The sequence below is a fragment of the Rhincodon typus genome, chromosome 10 (genome assembly GCF_021869965.1).
Source record: "Rhincodon typus isolate 14 chromosome 10, sRhiTyp1.1, whole genome shotgun sequence".
Taxonomy (NCBI): Eukaryota; Metazoa; Chordata; class Chondrichthyes; order Orectolobiformes; family Rhincodontidae; genus Rhincodon; species Rhincodon typus.
In genome coordinates, this window is record NC_063341.1 from 36,772,942 (window position 1) to 36,797,810 (window position 24,869).

The window sequence follows — 24,869 nt, forward strand, 5'->3', positions numbered from 1 at the left end:
AGATCCAAACAAAGTGGCAATATCATGTGGAGTCTGGGGCTCAATGATATTGAGAAGTTTGGTTACTTTGCAATCAGATTCAGGAGCATAGCCATGTTGCAATTTCTTTATAGTTAGGTGCATTTCTTCCAGTGTGGGCATTTCAATATTGTCCTTGCATTAAGTATTGCTTTTTCTGTGAATGTGTTTACATCTAAATATCATTGCACTTCGGAATAAGTGAACAAGCCCTCACAACCTTTCCACCTCAGCACGATTTCTTTGATTTAAATGTGTTCCCATAGGTCCTATTAATTTTATGTGGGTTTAATTTTGAGCTGAAGTGATTGCTTGGCTTTAATGCACATCACAAAGTTTTTAGTAATGATTTGATCTTCTGCTTCCTTTGATAAGGTCTCAGAGTGCTCCATTAAGGAATAGGTCCAAATATTGGCTGGAATTTTGTTCCTGCAATGGCAATTCCCTTCTCATTCCCCCAAAACACTCCACACGATTCTACCCAAGAAAACCACTGGGATCCCCAAGAGACAGAGGCCTGATGTAATCAAGTGTCCATCACCAGTCAGCACTGAGTCTCCCACAGGAAATAGGCCCCTGGGGATAGAAATCATGGAAGTGTTACAGCACAGAAGGAGGCCATTTAGCTCATTATACCTGCACTGGGAGCAATGACTGCTGTTGCTAATATTCTGAGGATCAATCCTGGATGATTGGACATTGAGAACAGAAGAGAAGTACGGCACAGGAACAAGCCCTTTGGCCCTCCATGCCTGTGCCGATCATCATGCCCTGACTAAACTGAAAAACAAACCTTCTGCCCTTATACGTCCGTATCCCTCTATTCTCTCCCTATTCATGTAACCGTCCAGATGCCTCTTAAATGTCACCAATGTGGCTGCTTCCACCACCTCTTCTGGCAGTACATTCCGGGATCCTACCACTCTCTGCATGAAAAACTTTCCTCTGTGCCCTGTGCCCGCTTGTAATTGAAACTTCAACCCTGGGAAAAAGCCTCTGACTATCCACTCTATTTATGCCTCTCATAATTTTGTAGACCTCTATCAGATGTCCTCTCAGCTGCCGTCTTTCGTGTAAAAACGATCCTAGTCTTTTTAACCTTTCCTCATTGCCAATGCCCTCGAGACCAGGCAACATCCTGGTGAACCTTTTCTGCACTCTCTCCAAAGCTTCCATGTCCTTCTGGTGACTGGACTGCACACAATACTCCAAATGCAGCCGAACAAGGGTTTTATATAGCTGCAACATGGTTTGCCAACTCTTGTACTCCATGTCCCGGCCGATGAAGGCAAGCATGCCATTTGCCTTCTTAAGCACCTTGTACACCTGTGTTGCCACTTTTAGGGAACTGTGGGCCTGCATGCGGAGATCCATCTCTATGCTAATTCTCCTAAGCATTCAGCTATTAACACTATTCATGTCTAAATTTGATCCTCCAAAATGCACCACCTCACATTTGTCTGGATTAAACTTCATTTCTGTGCCCAAGTCACCAATCTATCTATATCCTGTTATATCCTTTCACAATCATCAACACTATCAGCAACTCCATCAATCTTCATGTCATCTGCAAACTTACTAATCAGACCACCCACATATTCCTCCAGATCATTTATATATAATACAAACAACGGAGGACCTAAGACTGATCCCTGTGGAACACCACTAGTTACTGGTCTCCATTCTGAAAAACATCCTTCCACCGCTACCCTCTGTCTTCTATGACCAAGCCAGTTTTGTATCCTAGCCAGCCTACTCCGAATCCCATGTGATTTTAGTTTTTGTATCAATCAATCTGCCATGTGGGACCTTATCAAATGCCTTACTAAAGCCCATATAAGCTACATCCACAGCTCTTCCCTCATAAATTATCTTTGTCACCTCTTCAAAAAATTCGATCAGGTTGGTGAGACATGACCTTTCTCGTACAAAACCATGCTGCCTGTCACTAAGTATCCATTTTCTTCCAAATGTGCACATATCCTATCCCTCAGTATCTTCTCCAAGACCTTCCCCAACACAGATGTCAGACTTATCGGCCTATAATTTCCTGGATTATCCCTGCTTCCTTTCTTGAAACAAGGGAACAACATTGGCTAATTTCCAGTCCTCTGAAACCTTGCCTGTGGACAAGGAGGATGTGAAGATATCTGCTAATTCCCCAGCTATTTCTTCCCTTGCCTTTCGCACAAACCTGGGATAGATCCCATCTGGCCCTGGGTACTTGTCTACCTTAATGCAATTTGGGATACCATACCCAAAACTTCCTCCTTCAATATATTGACATCCTCCAAAGTATTCACACATTAATCCCTGACCTCAACATCAGTTATGTCCTTCTCAGTGAATTCCGATTGAGGAGAGGATGAGTGTTGCAGCATTCCTCTCTGATATTTTGTCATGTTTCCTACACCCCTGCTGATTTAATTTAATCCTGGCAGCCTGACCCTCAACAAAGAGGAACTTGGAGTGGGTCGGGAACAGTCTAAGTATGCACCGGTGACATTGGTAGGACAAAGAAAGAGGTTCTGATGAAGGTATATGATCAGCTCGGGGCTAAAGTAATCTCTGGTTTAGTACCTGAGCAAGGAAGTTAGCACAGGGAAAATAGTATCAGAGAGTTGAATGTATGGTTCTAAGATTGGTGTGGGAGAAAAGAGTATTGAATCTTGGGACACTGGCACCAATGTTTCATCCTGGGCGAGGTTCCCCAGTTCATTTTGGTTCCAGACAGGATACCCCAAACTGGTTAACACTTGGGTGAGGAGGGATGAACTGGCTCCCCTTCTTCATTCACCCACCTGTTTGTTTGGTTGCATTTAGCCCATTGTGGATGTCTTCCTTCTAAATCACCTGAAGTTATGTTTTAAAAGAAGCCAATTTAACTGGGCTTTCTTAAATTAACAGAAAAGTGAATTTATTGATTGTTACATGGAAGAAGAATTATTAATGCAGCACACATTGGTACAGATTAGAAATAAGGAGTGAGTCCAAAAAACTGAAGTCACTCTCTGAATTGTTCACGAGCAGATAGTTGGACATTGTGGATGTTGCAGTGGAGTTTACTGGTAGCATTGGCATTAGAATTTGAACAGTCAATTTCATTAACTTTCATTTGCACATTGATTGAGATTCTGTAGTTTTGACTTATTTTGACCATGATTGAATTCCAGCATTCAGGTTTAAAAAGAGTCCTTTTGTTGTCCTGTTCTATTTTGTCTGGCTGCTAGCTATGTGATTTCTAGCACTCAGAGTCAGAAAATCCCTTTACCTGCAACACTAGGGTGAATAGGGACAGTTCTTCGCCTGTGACCTTCACAGCCTGCTAATCATCAGTACCAGGTTGGTACTCACAAAAACATTCCATCTAACTAGCATACTCCAGTACAGTTGAAACAGTTTGAACTCCTGGCCTATGAATTCTTCGAAGACAAAAACATAAAACATGTCTAGAGTTTGGGACATAACCCACAGAGTGTGGCTTGCTGCTGAGTAGGAGGTCACCAGCCCCTTGTTACCTCTGTTTTCATAACAGATCACAGTCCAGTCTACTTTGACTTACCTCTTCCCCTATTCAAGGGCTGTTTGAAGTTCCTTTATCATCTGAGGCGCGACACCTAATACTGGGGAACGGAGGAACTATAGTATTGCCTGAACCTTGCTGAAACAAGTATCCACACACTAAATCATTGCTATTGCACACATTTTCCACCAAGGCTCACACTATACCACTCTCATGATTGCATTCAACATCTTCCCCAATGCACTGTTTGCAGGCTACGGGAACGTGGTACTTGAGCAACAAAAGTGTATTTTTCTAGGTCACATCACAGCCATTAGCTGTGATGACAGCTAATGAAATCTATTCTTCATTTCTTGAGGGAAGCCTTCGGGGCAATTTCCAGTCTATTCCGTTATTAAGATCAATGGAGAAATCCTCCCTAACGTGGAACACTTCCCATTTCTGGAGAATCACCTCTCAAGTAAGGCCGACATCAATGTGGAGATCCAACACTGCATCCAGTCTGTGAGCACCACTTTTGGACACCTAAAGATGAGAATCAAAAGAACTGTGGATGCTGTAAATCAGGAACAAAATAAGAAATTGCTGGAAAAGCTCAGCAGGTCTGGCAGCATCTGTGAAGAAAAATCAAAGTTAATGTTTTGGGTCCAGTGACCCTTCCTTAGAATGGGTAAGAGTCTGATAATCACGATCATCTGTGCTAATACCAAGATCATTCTGTCTAAGACAGTGGTCCTTCTTACTTTTCTACACAGCTCCCAATCTTGGACTATGTACAGATGCCTCATGGCCCTGGAAAAAGACCATCAATGCTATTTAAGATAAATGGTATGATATAAAAACAGAAAATGCTGGACAAACTCAGAAAATCTGACAGCATCCGTGGAGAAAACAGTAGTGTTATCACTTCATGTCCAATATGACTGAAGAATGTTCTGAATGTTCATCACAAGACCTCCTGATGATGAGATGACATTGATTAAATTTTCCTAAGGATTGATGCTAGCTAAGGACACTGGCCTGTATTTGCTTATTTAAATAAGGCACAAGATTTCATATTAGCCTCAATATTTTGGATCCAAAGCAATCTCTAGGCTATATCCTTACGTCCTGAGTGGAACTTGACATATAATTTTCTACCCCAGAAGTTGACACCTTTTTTTAAACAAAACAAAATATTCTGTTAATATCATCAATTACAAACCCAGAAACTGATTCATAAAAATCTTGTCAGTTATTTGATTAGACTGTCAACAGCAATAAACAATACATTCATGATTTACAATGTGACGGCTGATGCATGTGTATGAGGTTCATCTTTGACAAGTACATTGTTTAATGAGATATTCAATACAGTGTCACATGGGAAATTTATGTGGACAGCATTTCCCAAGGGCAGCTTTAACAGTATGTTCCTTGCCTACATCAAACATCAAAGCAAGAGTTTTATTTAAATCATTCCAGTGAACATATTGATTACAAATTTATGATTGACAGAAGTTTGTGGAAAAGAATCAAAAATCTGTTTTTGGGTGCACAGCTAACAGTCAGTTTCATGAAATATCAATTTGTTTGATCATGTAAGAAACCAGAAATTCCAAGGATCCAAGAAAACAGAGATCCATCATGAAAAGTTCTTCATAAATTTAATTTCAGTGTTTGTAACTGCCTACCTGTATATAACTCATAAATCATCTTGCTGCACTCAGAAACACAGCAATGCAAGTAGGTTAAGCATTGTTCTAAGTCCCACCCTGGTCTTTGCTCATTCCCTTTTTTACTTCACTAAAGAATTATTCATTAAACCACATTGTATAAAATGCTCCATGAATCAGATTTGGTAGAAAGTCTGCAATGAGTGTTTTGCTTCATTAAACCTAATAATACATATTCAAGTGGAATTGCTGCAGGCAGTCGACATAACTGAGGTGAGGTTAGATTTTATTCAAGCACATATTAAAGTGAATGTTAAAATCAACAATCAGAATTAACAATGATTTCAAGGGCAGGTCCGTAAATGTATCAGATAAAATAAATCCTTTTGTATTATGGCACAGATTCCAAACTCGACAGGCCAATACCTTTAAAACAGTTACATGACATTATGACTTTTGAGGTTCTATTATGAAAGTACGTCTCTTGCCTTCAGTCTTTGAGTAATATAGTCAGTGTAGGCAGTCATTTATATGTGTGTAATGCACAGCGTGCAAGTGTGTGCAAGTCTGCTACATAGTACCATAGTAAATAGTTCATGTTGTAAATAAATTTCAAGATATCTGTCTTTGTAGTACATGTTGCATATACTAATATATAGAAAACAACAAAGCAAATCATGCTAGCAACAATGGCAGCAGCAAGTAGGCTGTAAAAACTAGTTATGGCAGCTCACCCAGTGGCAACTAAAGGCTGAAAATCTGACAGCAGTTTGGCAGTTGTGATAAGACTTTTCCTCAACGGTCATCCATCATTTGTCCAAGTTCAGAGTTGAAGCTACAATTATAACCAAAACCAAAGTGTTACAACCAGAACAAAGGATGCAAACCAGTACCAATGCACTGCAGCATTGCTTCTTCTCTCTTTCAAAAACAAAATTAGTTTACAAGGGGCCCAATATAGCTCCGATTCAAAACAAAAATGGCAATTTAATAGCACAAAGCAAACAATGAACAAAGAAAATTACAGTACAGGAACAGGCCCTTCGGCCCTCCAAGCCTGCACCGACATGCTGCCCATCACAACTAAAAACCCCTACTTTTCCGGGGACCGTATCCCTCTATTTCCATCATATTCATATATTTGTCAAGATGCCCTTTAAAAGTCACTGTAGTATCTGCTTCCACTACCTCTCCTGGAAGCGAGTCCCAGGCACCCACCATCCTCTGTGTAAAAAACATGCCTTGTACATCACCTTTAAACTTTGCCCCTCGCACCTTAAACCCATGGCCCCTGGTAACTGACTCTTCCACCCTGGGAAAAAGCTTCTGACTGTCCAGTCTATCCATGCCCTTCATAATCTTGCAGACTTCTATCAGGTCCCCCCTCAACTTTTGTTGTTCCAGTGAGAACAACCCAAGTTTCTCCAAATTCTCATCATAGGGGTGGCATGGTAGCTCAGTGGTTAGCACTGCTGCCTCACAGCACCAGGGACCCAGGTTCAATTCTGCCCTTGGGCAACTGTCTGTGTGGCGTTTGCCCATTATCCCCATGTCTGCATGGGTTTCCTCCCACAGTCCAAAGATGTGCAGGTTAGGTGAATGGCCATGATAAATTGCCCATAGTGTTCAGGGATGTGTAGATTATGGGGGGTGGGATGCTGTGAGGGTCAATGTGGACTTGTTTGGCCAAAGGGCCTGTTTCCACACTGTAGGGATTTTATGATCTATAACTAATGCCCTCCATACCAGGCAATGTCCTGGTAAATCTTTTCTGTACCCTCTTCAAAGCCACCACATCCTTCTGGTAGTGTGGCAACCAGAATTGAATACAATATTCCAAATACAGCCTAACTAAGGTTCTAGTGCTGAAGAATGTCTCCAATTTAAGAAAGTAGTCCTTGAAACAAAGTACAGAAAAGATTCACAAAAAAAGTTTTCCATACTGAAGAGGCCTCTCCTGTGTCCAGACATTTGTCAATTTCTTGTTGCAAAGTAATATAAAAATTTAAAAAATCCTGTGTTTGGTACAAATTCCACATACAGGCATAAGCATAGAACTATCAAAAAGGCAGCAACTGTTTAAAGTGCAATAACAGAAAAGAAGAGGAAAGCCAACAAAGAACTTTGCAAGTAAACTTTTACTTGCAAAAATTTAAAGGCGTAAAACTACACCAAAGAAAGATGGAAAGCAATTATTTAACCAAGGATTAGCAATCTCGTGATATTCTGTCAGAATTTTTATTATTTAAAGAAAGAATCAACCTTTACTTTGTGCATTAACAGATAACCAAAAAAGAATGATAGGTAGTCAACTTTCTTCTTACTTTAGATGCTGAAGAATTAAGAAGAATTAATTCCTCCAATTTTTCTGATGATGACCAGAAGAAAAAATGACAACATTTTTCAGAAGTTAGAAGATCAACCTAAAGTTCCAATCAATTTCAGGATATGAGCAATGATTGACCAATTTGTAGGCAGTTGTCCAATGCACAAATATGGAATATGATTTCACCAAGCTAACTTAGCTGAAAGGTTTATGGACCTGATCATTGCCTCTACATTGAACAAATCCTATAAAAAGGCACTTCTGGACAAATAAGAATGTGCTATTGAAGCTGTGCTATAAGAAGGAAGCAAGTACAAAGCAATTGTAGCAGAGCAGCAGAATGCAAGCACTTGACTCTGGGGCAACTGCTGTAGCTGTCAACAGGGTCAGAATAAAATCCAAAACTTGTATTACGTGCAGGTTGTCTCTCCCACTGAAGACAGTGTCCAACATTTTATGACAGATGTAAGTTTTGCTCCACAAGAGAAAATTAGACAAAAACGTATAGGAAGTCCCATCACACAGAGAAGCCCAAAGTACAACATAATTCTTCTCAGCAGCATTTGAAGAAATACCAAATAAGGAACAATGTCAAAAATCTTCCAAAATTCCATCCATGGCACACAAGCATTTCAACAAACGCCAAGCAGTGGACACAACATTACAGCTTGCAGATTCCAACTACATGTAGCCAACTTAACATAACACATGTACACTTTCAGAAAAGCTGAACGTTTTATCGCTATCCAAATGGGTATTTTTGAATCTGAACTGGAAGATAATCTTAACCTCAATTTCATACATTTTGATCACAGCCAAGAGGAGAAGATTCAGCAAGTCAGATCAGACAGTGACTGGCTGCAGCAACACTGCAAGATCATCATCAATTGGTGGCCTGAATGCAAGCTAGTACATTCATTTTGGTCTCCAAGAATGTAAATTTAAAGGGAAACAAGTAGCAATTCTGTAAACTCTGTGTCAATACATGCTGCACCATATGCATGTTAAGTGACGTGACTGCAGGAAGAAATTCAAGAGATTGACACATAAATCCAGTTTTTGGCCTGGCAATAATAAGGACATTCATCAAGTGAGATGTGAAATATGTCAGTGCTGTTAACTTCAACAATCAAGAGACCCTCTCCTTTATATGAGGTTCCTTCTGAGCCATTGTGCAAGACTCCTATTCATACTTTGCATGTCCATGGATGCAATTACATTCTGGTGACTGACTATTTCAACAAATTCCCTTTTGTAGGGCAAATTAAAGATACCACTATTGAAATGGTTGCTGACACATTTACTACCATCTTTAGTATGTTCGGTGTTCATCAAGAAAACTGTTTTCAATGATAGTCCATGATACACTAGTAAGGTGGAATTGACATGTTGCTATCAGACCATATGGCTGCTCTCTCAATAGAGAGAGATGACTGGTGGCAGTTTAACCAAGGGTCAGCATGCCTCAGACAAAGGGAAAGATTGAGAAGGAGAGTCCATCATAGTAACCTCAGCTGATGTGGGAATTGAACTCACGCTGTTGGTCATCCAGCCAACTGAACTAACCGACCCACCACACTAGTGTACCCCTTCCAAGACATATACAGGAAATGGGATGTTCAACACATTACTTCTTCTCTCACTACTCTCAGTTGAATGATCCCACGGATACACTGTTCACAGAATGCTGTAAAATCTATGATCATTAAATATAAAATGGTCAAAATTTTTGGATGGCTATGTTAAATCTATGCACTGCTGCCCTAGGCAATATTTATCCTCACTAGCAACTCTCACTTTTGGGAGACAGATCAGGAAACGTTCAAGATTGAGATTTCATACAAACACGTGGGTTCATGGAAAGATACCATGTTGTGTGTCCAGCCCTGGTCATATGACATTGTAATGAGCAATGGTCAAGACTTGCAAAGAAATAAATGACATATCCAAATGTTCTCAATCACCAGGCTGACAATTCAGATGCTAAAGATGTCATACCAGTTAGCAACTACACATCTATGACAAATGGTACAATCCATCCTCGAAGACAGATTGCATATCAGAGTGAATTTATACCATTAAATTTTGATAACTAGATATACTAACCAAAGTGTTATCTGCATGCATAGAGACAATATATCTATTTTGAATGCAATAACAAGTAAATTTTGAAAATTTGCGTCATTTGATTGTTCCTTATTGGTACCCAGAGGAAATTTTGTCTGACAATTGACTTCAAATTTTGTTCAGAAGCATTTTCAAATTTCATGAGAATGAATCAGACAAACCACACTAAAGTTCCACCGTATCATTCTGCTTTGAACAGTACAGCAGATGCACAGTATAAATTGTTAAATGTGCTGTTGTTAAAGAAAAACCAAGGTACAACTGGAAAAAAGATCAGATGTCATTGAACCACAAACTGATGACTTCTCATTTATTAATTGTAACACACCTCATACTGCTGAATTGTTTCTTAGAAGGCAACCTGTAATGAGGTTTTCATTGCTAAAACTATATTTAGCAGTCAGTAGAAGCAAAACAATCCAGATAGAAAGAGAGTCATGATAAGGTTGAGTAAGAGAAAGAAGTCTGAAGCTGAACCAAAAGGTTGAAGTGAAAGAATACTATCATAAGTGGTTAAATTGTCTGCAAGCGAAAGTCATAAAAATATATGGCCCTCACACTTACTTAGTCAAATGTCTAATAGTCTAAAACTTAGGTTTGTATATATGGATCACATGTTGCCTTCAGTGGTTCATGAGAAAGAAAGGAGATTGGAAGAATTAAACGAGTATGATCAGTTGGATACCTGTGATACGAATTGAGGACTAAAAGTCACTCCAACACAAGTTGTGCCTGAAACTAGTTTAGATCAGAATCAGAGTCAGACATACGTATCTAATGAAGAAAAAAAACTAAATTGAAGGTCAAGGACAAAGTCAATCTTGTCAGGGAAAATTTCTCCTCAATCTCAAGCCAAAGCAGGTCAAATTCTTTCCCCAAGTTCTGAAAGTTTGAGTCCTGTCTTAGGTATCCTCTTGGGAATAAGAAATCAGCACTTAAGTTAGATTTGTAAATACATGGAAAACAATAGAATACAACAATAAGTTGTATGGAATTTTGAACAATGTGTAATATATTCACTTAGGGAGGAGGAATGTAATAATGTCCTCCTGTGTACATTTATATATATATGTATGTACCAGAAGAAACCAGTTTAGTTCAGTGTTGAATTTCCATGTTACATACTGTTGTAGTTTGTCCTGCAAAGATATCAAATATGGAAGCAATTCTGTACCTTAAGCTTTTGTAAAGATGTCAAACTCTGTGTTCTATTTGACCCATCTCCAAATCTAATCTTCCTAGCAATATTATTCAGCTGTCATGTCTTCCTAATATGATTATTGAGGTTTTTCATTCTGAAGTACATTGAGACTCATGCCTTGTTTGTCATACTACAAGCTTTTCCTTTGCTTCTGCAGTCAAAATGGAAGATTCCTTTACTCACACAATTAAAACGGAGGATTCCTATATTTTGTGAGTAAAATGAATGGTATCTGTCTTCTCCGCTACTTCCACTAATTCTGGCTTAAATAAATGATGTCTGTTTCCTGAATGCCTTTACTGAATGAATCCCGTGCCTGCAACTTTAACAATGATTGCAGTTCTCTTAACAGCCATACTGAATGTATCCAACTCTCTAATTGTCTATATAATAATTCCTATCGCTTTCACAACTTTTTTCCAAGATGTGTCCCATTGTGTGTAATTCAAATTATTCCTTCCCATCTTTCTTGTGGTTGAAGCAATAGATCTACCTCCTCTTTGGCACTCAGTCTCCCAACTTTCTTCTTCCACTAGAGTTTGTCTAATTCAGCTTCTAAATTGGCCATTTATCATTGTGGTTTTGGCTTCACAACTTCCCTAGTCTGGGACGTAGTTTTAAATTGATTTTGTGGCCCTTAGATTTCCCTTACTGTCGCCATACCTACTGAGCTGTAAGTGCTTTCCTTACTTTTTGCTGTCCCAGCCTGTAAACTGCACCGTTTGTTTAAAGTTTTCCCCTCACCCACAGAGGATTTCAACTTAACTCATTGAGTCTCTGACATCTACTTGCTCTCCACTTGAATATTGACTCAACTGTTCAACTGATAGGACAGCACAGTGGCTCAGTGGTTAGCACTGCTGTCTCACAACATGAGGGATCCAGGTTTGATTCCACCCTCGGATATCTGTCTGCGTGGAGTCTGCACATTCTCCCCGTGTCCGCGTAGGTTTCCTACGGGTACTCTGGTTTCCGCCCACAGTCTGACAACGTGCAGGTTAGGTGGATTGGTCATTCTAAATTGCCCATAGTGTCTAGGATGGTGTAGGTTAGGTGGATTAGCCATGGGAAATGCAGGGATAGGAGGATGGGTCTGGGCGGGATGTTGTTTGGAGGGTTGGTGTGGACTCGATAGGCTGAATGGCCTGCTTACACACTGTAGGGATTCTATGACTCAGAACTACTCCTACAAACCATCAGCATTCAATGCAATCTGTAAGTGCCCTGGTGTGACTCCAGCTCCATGGCGTTCCCAGCTGTCTCTTGCTCCTGCATGTCTCACCCAAGGTCTGAAATGCTCTTTTTTTAAATCATTGACTTTAGATTCTGTCTTGCCTCAAGGCTCTCTTCTGTTAGGTTCTTGAATGCTCTTCTCTTCTAGCTGCTGACTGTCTGCCTGAGCAGTTTTCTTAAAGCTGTGTCTGAAGAAACCTTCAGACTCAACTGCTGTAAGATGCAGCTAAATAGAGCCAGCACTACTTGCCACCAGGTTGTAAAAGGAATCCTCACATGGTAATTTTACTGCCACCATCCTCACTTTCCTGTTAGGGATCTACTAAACCTGCTTGATTCAACGTCGAAGAGAAAAGTCTCATGGGAGGAGGCTCCTATCTTCAACTAGATACAAGTTACACTGATGTGATAAACAGTGTTAGACAAACTGAAGAATACCCAGATGGTAAGCCTTGCTGCTTCAGGATCCACAACTGTTTTCCCACTAAGTCCCTGTGAGCTCATCATAGTGGGTAATGTTTAAGGCCCTCCTCCTTTCAGATCCTTACACCATTATACAGCATCATTCTGCACATATCCTGACTTTATCACATCATGTTATTGCATTTATTCCACTTTCATTACAGCATTGCTACTGGTGATAGCCTAGACTTTAGCACCAATAATAAAACAATGTCTCTGGTAAAGCATAGTGTTCTTCTCGAGGGGAATGTTTCCCCAAGTTATTGAACATGTAGTGCAAGAATTAGCAACATGAAAAGCTGAAACAAATCTGCAGTTCTCAGTTTTTCTGGCCACTGACAACCTGACTACTCAGTCTGTTTACAAAAGCCAGCAAATTGCTTTTCAAATTGGTGAAAATTATAGGAACGGGAATAGGTCATTCACCCCTTGAATCTGCTTTGCCATTCAATGCAATAATTGCTGATCTGTGTAGTTACTCTATTCACCAGTCCTGCCTAATTAATCCTTACGACACATGGCTCACAAAATAACTATTGATCTTGAATTCAAACTTAATAATTGAACCAGTACACATCACTTTTTGAGGAAAAGAATTCTACACTTGTACCTCCTTTGCACGAAGGCCGGTCTTCTAACTGCTCTTCTGAATGGCCCAGCACTAATTTTAAGGTTATGACCCTTGTTCGTGATGCCAATTATTCTACCGAATTAATTTGTTTAAAAAACAAGTTAACCACAAAAAAAGCACATTTAACTTGATATATTACAAGGAATGCAAGTCTAATATAGGTAATCTTAATTCTTTGCAGTCTATCCACATGCTTCTCACCAAAAATGTATCAACTTAGATCCTTCCATATTGAACTTGATCCGTCAATTATTCACCCATTTCACCAAACCTGTCTATGTCCTTCTGAAGTTCTAAACTGTCCTCCTCACAGTTTACAATGAGTAATTAATCTTAAGTGTTGCTACTGGTGTTCTGAAACCCAACTCACAAGTTAAGGAGCTGAGATTTATTTAATTCATTCATGGGATGTGAATGCCAATGGCACCTGAGAAAGTGGTGGATGCTTTTAAACTGCTGCAAGGATGTGGTACTTGTAAAATAACAGTGTTGTTCAGGAGGGCGGTTCATGGTTTTGACCCAGCAACCGTGAAGGAATGGTGAGATAGTTCCAAGATAGAGTAGTGTGAGACTTGGAGGGGAACACTATTGTAGCACATTGCGAAAGCTTTATTGCCAGCGCTGTATATAAAATGCCCATGAGATATAGGAACCTGCCTTTGATCATTGAATGGAGAAAGGAATTCATCACTACCTGCTCAGTTTGAATCTTCACTATATTGTTCTGAAATTTTTTTACATGCAAAAATAATTGCAATAGTAAATTTACAAAGAGCGGTGTTGGTGTAAATTTGACCCTGAGTAAATCAAAATTACACATCTGTGGGCGTTGAAATTCAGGGTCATGCACCATCCTGACAATAAATAAATTCAACTTAACATTGAGCAATTCTACTCTAGCATTCCATCTTTTTTTATTGTTTTAAATGAACCTCTTGAAGAACAAGTGAAACAAGTAACTAATGCTCAAAAGCATTTATAATTGGCCCTATCCAATATTAAAGTGTAACTGTCAGCATGCACATCCCCCCCATTCCTGCATTTTTTTTAGATGGTCCAGATGTTACTAAGAATCTATTTAGCACAGAGAATAATGAGCAACAGAAACCCTGTCACTCTCCCAAGCATGGAGGCACTGAGGCCAACAAATACCTCTGACCGACTTCTGTCTGGCTATAAAAAAAGCTAACTAACATAATCTATGCATCAAAACCTAGAAGACTCCTGATATAGGTGGCTCATATTGCATTCAGTAAGTTATCAATTTAACAGTTAAAACTGGGTTACACGTCTTACAATTCCCTGTTGGAGATGATATAGTGTTTAGCTCGAGGAACAGAACCAACTGGACACATTAGACAGCAGAACCACTTCTTTTAATGCCTGACTGGTTGTGCCAGTAAAGCTGCCATGCAGCTGGCTTTGCATGCTGATTATTTCACAGCCCAGTGAGCAGGGTTGGAACCTCTGACTGGGAGATCAGATGTTTCACCTTGTCCTGTGGATGACTCCTAAAGCAAGACAGCCATACAACTCAACTCTGATGAGGTCATAGAAGGCAATGTACAGAGAGCACAAATGTGAAGCACCGCTGAAAATTCATGTACTACAAACCAGCAGGGCATGTGAGTCCTCAAAAGATTTAAGATGGTTATTTATGCCATAGCCACAAGTACATACAAATTGATGTCTCATCTTCACCCACTCGCTATGAATGAGATGCAATTCAAAGTTGTAAAACCTAATGGTTGTTTTACCACAGTAGAAGTCATCATCCAGTTGTTGATGTACTGCCCATGGTCTTTTGTTATAGTGCTGCATAACAGTCACGTGAGCAAAGTTAGAACTCATGGAATAAAAGTGGTAGTAACAACATGGATACATAGTTGGTTGAATGACAAAAAATTGACAATAATGTTGAAATGATACAAAACCTGGAAGCATCATAAACAGTGAGCAGGATAGTTTAAAACTTCAAAAGGACAGAGAAAAGTTGGTGAAGTGGGCAGAGAGCTGGCAGGTTAAGTTCAATATGAAGAAGTAGGAATGGATGCATTTTGGTGGGAAAGACAGACACACTGCAAAATACAAGGTACATCTCAAAACGTGGCACAGGATCAGAGGTTCCTAGGTGTACATTTGCATAAATCATTAGAGGTGGCAGGACAGACACGTTGACAGATATGCATTTATTATCATGGCACTTATGAACAGTGGCACAGAGTGCAAAAGCAAGGAGGTAATGTTGAACTTATGTAAGACACCGGTTCACCTTCAGTTGGAGTGTTGCATCCTCTGCTGTGCACCACACTTCAGGAAGGATGTCAAGAAATTGGAAAGAGTACAGAAGACATCTGCAAGAATGATTCCAGGGATGAGGATTTCAGTTATGAAGATAGACTGGAGGAGTTGGTGGTATTGAAGAGGAGAAGGCTGATAGGAAATCTGAATGAAGTATTCAAAATCATGAGAAGTGTGGACAGAGTAAAAAGAAGAAAATGTTCCCACTCATGAAAGTATCAAAAATGAGAAGAAATAGATTTAAAACAATTAGTAAAAGAAGCATATGTAATGCAATGGAAAATGTTTTCATGTAGCGAGAGCTTAGGATCTGGAATGCACTTCTTGACAATGTGCTAGAGGTAGGGTCAATCAAAGCATTCAAACAGATTATTTGAAATTGAACAGTGTACAGGGTTTTAGGGAGAAGGCAGGAGAATGACAATAGGTGTAATACTCATTGGGAAAACAAGCATCATGACCCAAATAGCCTCCTTTTACACTGTAACAGTTCTGTGATTCTGTGAAGGCTATCGATGAAGCATCGCTATTGTGTTACTTTAAATTTTAGCATTACCCTGTTTTATAGATTCTAGTCCCCAACCAGGGTTCTCAATACAAACTTTCTTGCTTTATGAAAGGAAATGCTACAACAGCAGATTCCATGAAGGAATAAAGGCGTCTAAAATGTTGACTGACTTTCAGCATGGATCGACACTGAAGGACATGGCAGCCTGAAGGCTATCATCACATAAATAGAAAAAATGCCCCATTTCAGGAATTGTGAAAAACAATATTTGGTTCAAATATGACAAAACGACAAGTCTCTTCTGCTGCCATTAGGGTGGAGATGTTGCTCGAGATGGATGCTGACTTTTCTACATTTTGAAGTTTGAGGATAGGGCTTGCTTCCTTGGTGCTTCTTGCTAATATTGGATGGAAAGGAAGCATGAGTCAAGTCATTTCAGCTTTCATTGTCTTTGTTGAAAGTGGATTCATAAGACAGCAAAACTTTTTCTTTAATGTCTGGCTGGTTGCATCAGTAAAGCTGCCATGCAGCTGGGTTTGCACGCTGATTATTTCGATCTTGTTTCTATTGTAATTCTTTAGATTTGTACAGACTATTAATGATGACACTGATGAGTTTAACTGGTGAAAAATCTTCAGTGAAAAATTGTCTTATGTATTTCCCATAAGCGAGGTTATACTGAAAGAGGTAAACTTGTGTGTTGTAGCCTCCTTTAGTGCAATACTAGGCAGTTTTACTTCAATCTGATTAAAGGTTGATGTCAGTTTCCAATGTCACTTCAATCTATTAAAACTGGTCCATTATCACCGCCATTTGAAGTACTTTACTAACAGCTAAATAGTCATTCAACCATATCTATGTACTTTGTGCTGCATGAAATCATCCAGTGCTGTCTTTGGGAGAACATTATAAATGTAATGTAATATCTCAAATGTAGACTGTTGAGAAGTATTTTTGATAAATAAGTGAAGAAAATTGTATCACACTCTGTCCTTTACTTTTGGTAACCCTTATCAATTTCTGTGAGGAAAAGCAGTTTGTTTTCTCTGATTGTTAAAAATAGCACCATTCATTTTTAAGTATTTGCAATCATTGCCAATTCCCTCTTAAACACATCTTATTGACAATGGGTCTGACCTTGATATGTGCACTGAAATAAAACTGCCCATCAAAATAAACTTACTGAAACAGTTATGACAGTTACATCAGCCGTAACACTGAAAATAGAAACCATAAAAACAATTTCCTTACCATTTTAAAGGAAACAAAGGCCACCAGACTTCTGATGTCTGACTTCATTTAAAGGACAAATCCTGCTTTTGTTAAACACTGTGGTAGTTCAAGATTTGAAATTTGGTTCAATGAAGTTCAGAGATTTATCTTGGTGAAAGGATAATTATTTTGTTAATTTCTCCTATATATCAAATTGAAGGATCACCAAGAAATTGAGTTTTTTTTGCTACAAATAAAAAAGTTAAAACCTCTCAGGTAATTGTAGAAATTTATCTACAAACACTAAGAATGCAGCACCAACATGCTTCTACACTACTCTTGGTTATTAAGATTGCTGCAGTGCAAGTAACCGGGAAAAGGTTCATTTCATGTATTCTATGTGTGGATACTAATGCTCCAAATGCAGAATGCTAAATGGCCTTCCTTCTCCCTGTATTCTCATTCTATTAAAATGGATTTTTCTTGAATTCAAGAATGTAGCTGTTTGCTGCATCTCAAAACAGCAGAACTTCCCACCTATCAGTCACACATTGCAATTATAGCTTTAAAGCCCAAATTTTCACCACTACTTACTAACTGAACTCTAAAATTTATGTGACTTCTACGATAATGTGGACATTTCCCTGTACTGTGGCCTTGGGTTCTTCACTTAGTTTTTTCAATATAAACTGTCGCAAGTACATAAAGGAAATCCTTCAAACTTCAAACTCTACAAAGGAATAAAAATCTCCAAAATGTCGAGTGATGTTCCACTTGGATCTATATTGCAGAGAGGGATAGAAATTTAGTGACCATATGCAATATTGCTGGGTCACTAGCAAAACAACGACTAAATGGAAAAAGGCCAATTGAATGCTGGTGTAATTCCCAATAAAAAGACTGGATAGGTAGGATTCAATTACCAAAATAGCGAGATGATTTCTAATTTTCAAACAGGTCAGTTTCTTTTTTCTTTGAATACTATCTATAGTTTTGAAAAGTGCTTATTTAACGTAGTATGATTTTAAAGTATGTGTATTAATCACTTTCATTAATAAAGTATTTCCATGTTTTCCTTGAGGGTTTAGAAATATTATTCCCTAAATTATAGCAATAGTAGACATCTAATTTAATAACATTGACTAAAATACTGAAGAAATAAGCACCATAAGTATGTTTATTGTACTACATATTATTGAATGTAGAATACTGTGGTTTAGACTCTATTCCCATCAGTCACTACAGTTCAATAGCATACATTATATGACCTGAGCTAAGAAGGAAATATGCTTGAGGATTGAAAATTGGCTGCTATACATTTTGAAGAGAAATATGATTTCTTTCCCTTTTTTGGGAGATTTTGAGTGAAAATTTTTCTTAAAATGTAAATGAGACTCAAGGGGATAGCAGGAAGCAAGTAAATTGGCAATATTTTAGGAAATAATTTGTACAACATAGCAAGAAAATATCCAAGTCAAACTGATGACGTTAAAATAGAGTGCATCATTATATTTCACATACTTCAGTTTTATGCAAGTGAAATTCATTAATAACTGTAAAAGATAAGTTATTTTATAATGTATTCACAACTATATATATATCACATTTTTATTTGTTTATTGATTTTTTTTAGAAAATATACATTAACAAATTAAAGCTTTAGCCTTCAATTTAATTAAAAATGTAAAAATCTGTATATCTGCATTGTGCACAACTCTGTTGAATTCCCAAATAAAAATGGAAAATAGGAATATTCTGATGAAAATTAACCATGGTTAATTTATGGTAGAAGCAGAAATACTCTGCAGATTCCATATTCATTGCTTAAGTTATTGTGCTGTGATGGATAGCATTTTTAATTGCAGCTAACTCCCCATTTAGAAAGGCCAAGTTAATGCCCTATTAACTCTCCAACTGCATGCAATGAACTCAGTGATGTAGATGGAAATCCAGTCAATCCTAATACACCATCACCCTTCCTCCCAGAAAACTGGTTGGACCATTCAATATCCTCCAAGCATAAGTTGGCACTCATAAATTGTAACCCAAAACAGGATAACAATCAGAACATACTTTAAAAACTGAACCTTATGATGCATTAGCACAGTGGAAAATTATTATATGTTCACTTGCATGGTTATCCTCTTTGTAATTTATATTATGATAAGTATTGTAAGCGTAGATTTAAGAATAAATTTAGAACCACCTTTCTAACATTATAGAACAGTCAATCATCTGTAAGTGTCAGGTTTACAGTCTTTAAACTTGTGTACTACCAAAATTAAAGCTTAATTCCACTGACTGCAGCTCAACCTGAAATTTTGCTAAATGGCTTAGGAACACTTGGTCTACACCAGTTATGTGAATTGTAATCATAGTGAATCAATAAAGGCGCTTGGCATAGACCAATTGGGGATGGGTCTGGGTGGGATGCTCTGAGGGTCAGTGTGGACTTGTTTTCTGTGATTCTATGATTACAGAGAACTGCTTGTATAAATTCCCACCAAGCATATCCCCTAAGGTAGATTGTCAATTGTGCAGGTTCATAGTTTCTTGAAAGTGAAGTTGCAGGTAGATAGAATAGTGAAGAAGGCATTTGGTACACTTGCCTTTATTGGTCAGTGCATTGAGTAAAGGAGTTGGGAGGTCTTGCTGTACAGGACATAGGTTCAGCCACTTTTGGAATACTGCATGCAATTCTGGTCTCCCTCCTATAGGAAGGATGTTGTGAAAGTAGAAAGGGGTCAGAAAAGATTTATGAGAATGTTACCAGCATTGGAGGGTTTGAGCTATAGGGAGAGGCTGATAAGGCTGGGGCTATTTTCTCTGGAGTGTCAGAGGCTGAGGGGTGATTTTATAGAGGTTTATAAAATCATGAGGCACATGGATAGTTTTTTTACCCAGGGTGGGGGAGTCCAAAACTAGGGGGCATAGGTTTAAGGTGAGAGGGGAAAGATATAGAAGGGACCTAAGGGGCAATATTTTCATGCAGAGGGTGGTGCATGTATGGAATGAAGTGCCAGAGGAAGTGGTGGAGGCTGGTATAATTACAACATTTAAAAGACATCTGGATGGGAATGTGAATAGGAAGGGTTTAGATATTGGCCCAAATGCTTGAAAATGGCTCTAGATTTATATAGGATATCTGGTCAGCATCGGCAAGTTGGACCGAAGGGTCTGTTTCCATACTGTACAACTCGATTACTCTATGACTCTAATAGTACGAACAAACCACATAACCAACATTTCATATGAATGCTTTAGAAGTACTTACACTTGTTACTTGGCAAAAGCCAGGCCATTCAGTCATCCAGCTGTCAACTATCATGGTATCCATAAATTCCACAAAACAGGGTGAGATTAGAACATTAGAGATAGTAGGAACTGCAGATGCTGGAGAATCCGAGACAACAAGTGCAGAGCTGGATGAACACAGCAGGCCAAGCAGCATCATCGGAGCAGAAAGGCTGACGTTTCGGGCCTAGACCCTTCATCAGAAAAGGGGGAGGGGAAGGGGATTCTGAAATAAATAGGGAAAGAGTGGGAGGCAGATAGAGGATGGATACAGGAGAGGATAGGTGGAGAGGAAACAAACAGGTCGAAGAGGCGGGGATGGAGCCAGTAAAGGTGAGTGTAGGTGGGGAGTTAGGGAGGGGATAGATCAGTCCAGGGAGGACGGACAGGTCAAGGGCGCGGGATGAGGTTAGTAGGTAGGAGATGGGGGTGCGGCTTGAGGTGGGAGGAGGGGATAGGTGGGAGGAAGAACAGGTTAGGGAGGCGGGGACGAGCTGGACTGGTTTTGGGATGCGGTAGGGGGAGGGGATATTTTGAAGCTTGTGAAATCCACATTGATACCATTGGGCTGCAGGTTCCCAAGCAGAATATGAGTTGCTGTTCCTGCAACCTTCGGGTGGCATCATTGTGGCACTGCAGGAGGCCCAGGATGGACATGTCATCTGAGGAATGGGAGGGGGAGTTGAAACGTCAGCCTTTCTGCTCCGATGATGCTGCTTGGCCTGCTGTGTTCATCCAGCTCTGCACCTTGTTGTCTGAGATTAGAACATTTCTGTATTTTGTTTCAGTGTTTGTGATCATTTTTCAAAGTGAAGGAAACTATATATTTTTCAATATAACTGAAGTTCTTACAATTTTGGCATTCTTCCAAATCTTTTATTTGAGCTTATGTTAATCTTTCAACTCCCTACTATCTTTCCACTTCTGAGAAATATAAATATCTATGAAACAAGTGAGACAGTGTTTTAGACCTCTAACCAGTATTTCTCAATGGGTTTTCCTGCACACTTGCATTGAAGCGTGTGGGTGTCATAACCAGCTGCAACTTTGCAATTGTCAAGTGTTCCAGTCTTCCCCTGAATCTGTCCAGCTTCCTACTCACCAGCAAATAGAATATCCAGCCAGGAGTGCCTTCCCTTCCTGCATAAGGATAAACATGGGGTGTCTTTGCCTGGTTTTTACCTCTGCTGATGCTTGAGCTTCCGATGGGACCAGAGCAGCTATGGCCTCCCTTGTGAACATTGCCATTTTCAACTCCTCCACGATTTGCTCCACCTCCGCCATGCACCTTTCAACCTCATCCAGTATGACTTGATACCAATGCTGTGGAATCTGCTGACTGTACCAGAAATTAAACACAACATTTTAACACAGGTAGCCCAAAGATCATGAAGCAGGGATTCTTTATTCCACTGGCATCAAGACATTACAAACATGGGGTGGCACGGTGGCTCAGTGGTTAGCACTGCTGCCTCACAGCACCAGGGACCTGAGTTTGATTCCAGCCTCAGGTGACTGTCTGTGTAGAGTTTGCACTTTCTCCCTGTGTCTGCGTGGGTTTCCTCCAGGTGCTCCGGCTTCCTCTCACAGTCTAAAGATGTGCAGGTTAGGTGGATTGGCCATGGGAAATGCAAGGTCATAGGATAGGATAGGGTAGAGGAGTGAATGTGGGTGGGATGCTGTCTGAAGGGTCGGCGTAGACTTGATGGGCCAAATAGCCTGCTTTCACACTGTAGGAATTCTATGAAAGAAAATTCACATTAAACAAGAAAGACACAGTATAAGCCTGTTGTTCATACCTGTTTCAGGAAATCTTTTGTCTGTCTGATCCTTCTATCCATGAGGACTCCTTCCAATAAAGACATCCTTTTCTCTATTTGCTCCTGATCAGCATCTTCCCACACTGTTGCCAATTGCTGCTGGAGGTGCTGACACAACTTTTCATGTTGCCTTATTCAATGCCCTTCCTTACTGGCACAATCTGCTGATGGAGGTTTTGTTACCTAAAGATCTTCCATCAGTCTACAACTGTCAGCAATTCAATTCCATTGACAAGAAACACGGCGGACCAAGTCACTGAGAAGTCATTAAATTCTATCATTTGTTTTCAGACCCTTGGCCAAAGAGCAGGTTTTATCTTTATTCCTTTTGTTTTCAAAACATCATCTCTGCAGTTGTCTTTTGTGTGTGACAGTGCATATCTGCATGAGATTAGGGGAGTATATTTCTAATTTGGATTATCGTTTAGAAGTTAACTAGTGTTTGCCACTTGTTTTAAGTATATATTTAATATTATAATAAATAGATTATTTTGAATTTATTAAAGAGGTCTCATGGAAATTTCTTTTATTCTGAATAGTATTATAAATCAGAAGGAATTTGACATTAGTGCAGCTGTGGATTACCAGTATATTCCTTCCATTACAGTTATAGCAATAATGTACAATAATATCAGTAAATACAGAACCTAGACTATATATAATTCCATGATATTACATTCAACATAAATGATTAGTGTTGTTAATAAATGTAAAGAGATTTACCTCAATTAGAACCCAATCATTGTTATACATATTACATGAGTCAAGAAATAGGGTGCATTCAGATCAGGGCATCCAGGCAAAGTGTTTAAACAAGAAACCACCTAAAAAGATTTCGAGGGTTATGGTTTCTAATGGGAGTCTTAAGCCTCTAAGAGTAGTTTGCTGGCTCTAAAGGAAATTGTTCCATCGACAATGTATAATTTATTTGTTTGAATCATCAATAAATAGGTGATTGGCAACATCAGTGTTCGTACTTGAAAGGAATTAATGACATCTAAGTTCAGTCTCATAATCATTTATACTGACATACACTGCCAGCATTGAAGATCAATAGGTGGAATAGCTTCATTATTATCTGAAGACAAAAGAACTGATGAGTTTCAGGTTAATTCTGCCCACTTGTGGATCATAGCACATACTGATTATTGTAATAGAATTAGAAGATGTGCTCCTCTTTTGCATCGCAATTTATTTACCCATTAACTGCTTTCAAAGCGTTGTGCATAATCAGTTTAGTGTTGACACTGCTGCTACATAGTAATATTTTTTCTACAAATACTTTTCTGATTAATACAAATTCTACAATCTAAAATTGCACCTCTCTGCCACTCTTTAGAATCCAAAATTTAAACATGTTTCTCCTTTCTTTTCCTCTTACAACAAGCTACTTATTCTTTAGCTTTATCACTTCAATCTTCATAATATATACTATAATCACATCCAGTCTAAAACTCTAAGAAATCTCACTAATATGCCATGACTTGAACTCAGCAATCTTTGTCTCCAGGCCTCTGAGCAGATTAATCTCAACATATACTCTCTCAGTTAAAGGAGGACGGCGAAAAATACTTTGAAGAATTCCCTGGTCTGAAAATCCAATTCAAGCGCTTTTGCTGAAGGCAGATTAGGATGACTTTTAATTCTCTTAAACTCCAAGTGTTCCCTACAGCATCAAAGCTTTCATATGCTTCATTCAAAGCTCTGGGTTCAGACATGTATCAAAGCTGCAGACTTTGTCATTGATCTCTATTGGATCTGTCACATTGTCCCCCGTAGGAGTGTCAACAGCTGGAACGAGGCATGCACTTTTCCCTGTACCTAATTGGTATGCGAGTAAACCACACATTTTGCCCTCATGTTGATAATTGCATTGCTTCACCCAGAGGAGGGAAAATTCAACCTTCTGGAAAAGGCAGAGATTAGCCCTTTTTCATATGGTTTCCTAAACAAACTGAAATGGGCAGGGAGGGAAGATGAGACTTTTCCATCTGTTCTACTTCTCAACTTGGTGATAACACACTAACTGTTTTAATTTTTAATTCAAGTCTGATTTGGTTTCAACTACAGCAACTTACCAATCACCAGGGCTAAATATCAGCATAAATAATTGAAACCATAGAAACGAGTGTTTTGTCACTTAGACTTAACGACTATAGTCAGGAATATATTGAGAAATAGTTTGATATCTAATAACAACAAACAATTACAACTTTATAGGAAATACTGGTACCATTGTTCTTCTGTGAGTAGTTGTTGTTGTGTTAGTTAAATTTTAATTCTTGCAACTCCAGTAACTATATACAATTGCAGTCTTTATACTGATTACAGGCAAACATACACACAATAGTACTTAAAATTTAAACATTTATTTTAATTTCAAATTATACTTAGATTTTATCATTAGATCAGATCTGTGACGTTATTTTACTGGTTACTCACTTGTAGATGTTTAAGTCACTACTCTTCAGATGAAGTCAAAACTCTATATTGCTGTGTGCATTTCTGTCCTAGCTCAATCCTTTAATAATTTCACATCTTCACAAGAATTGAAATTA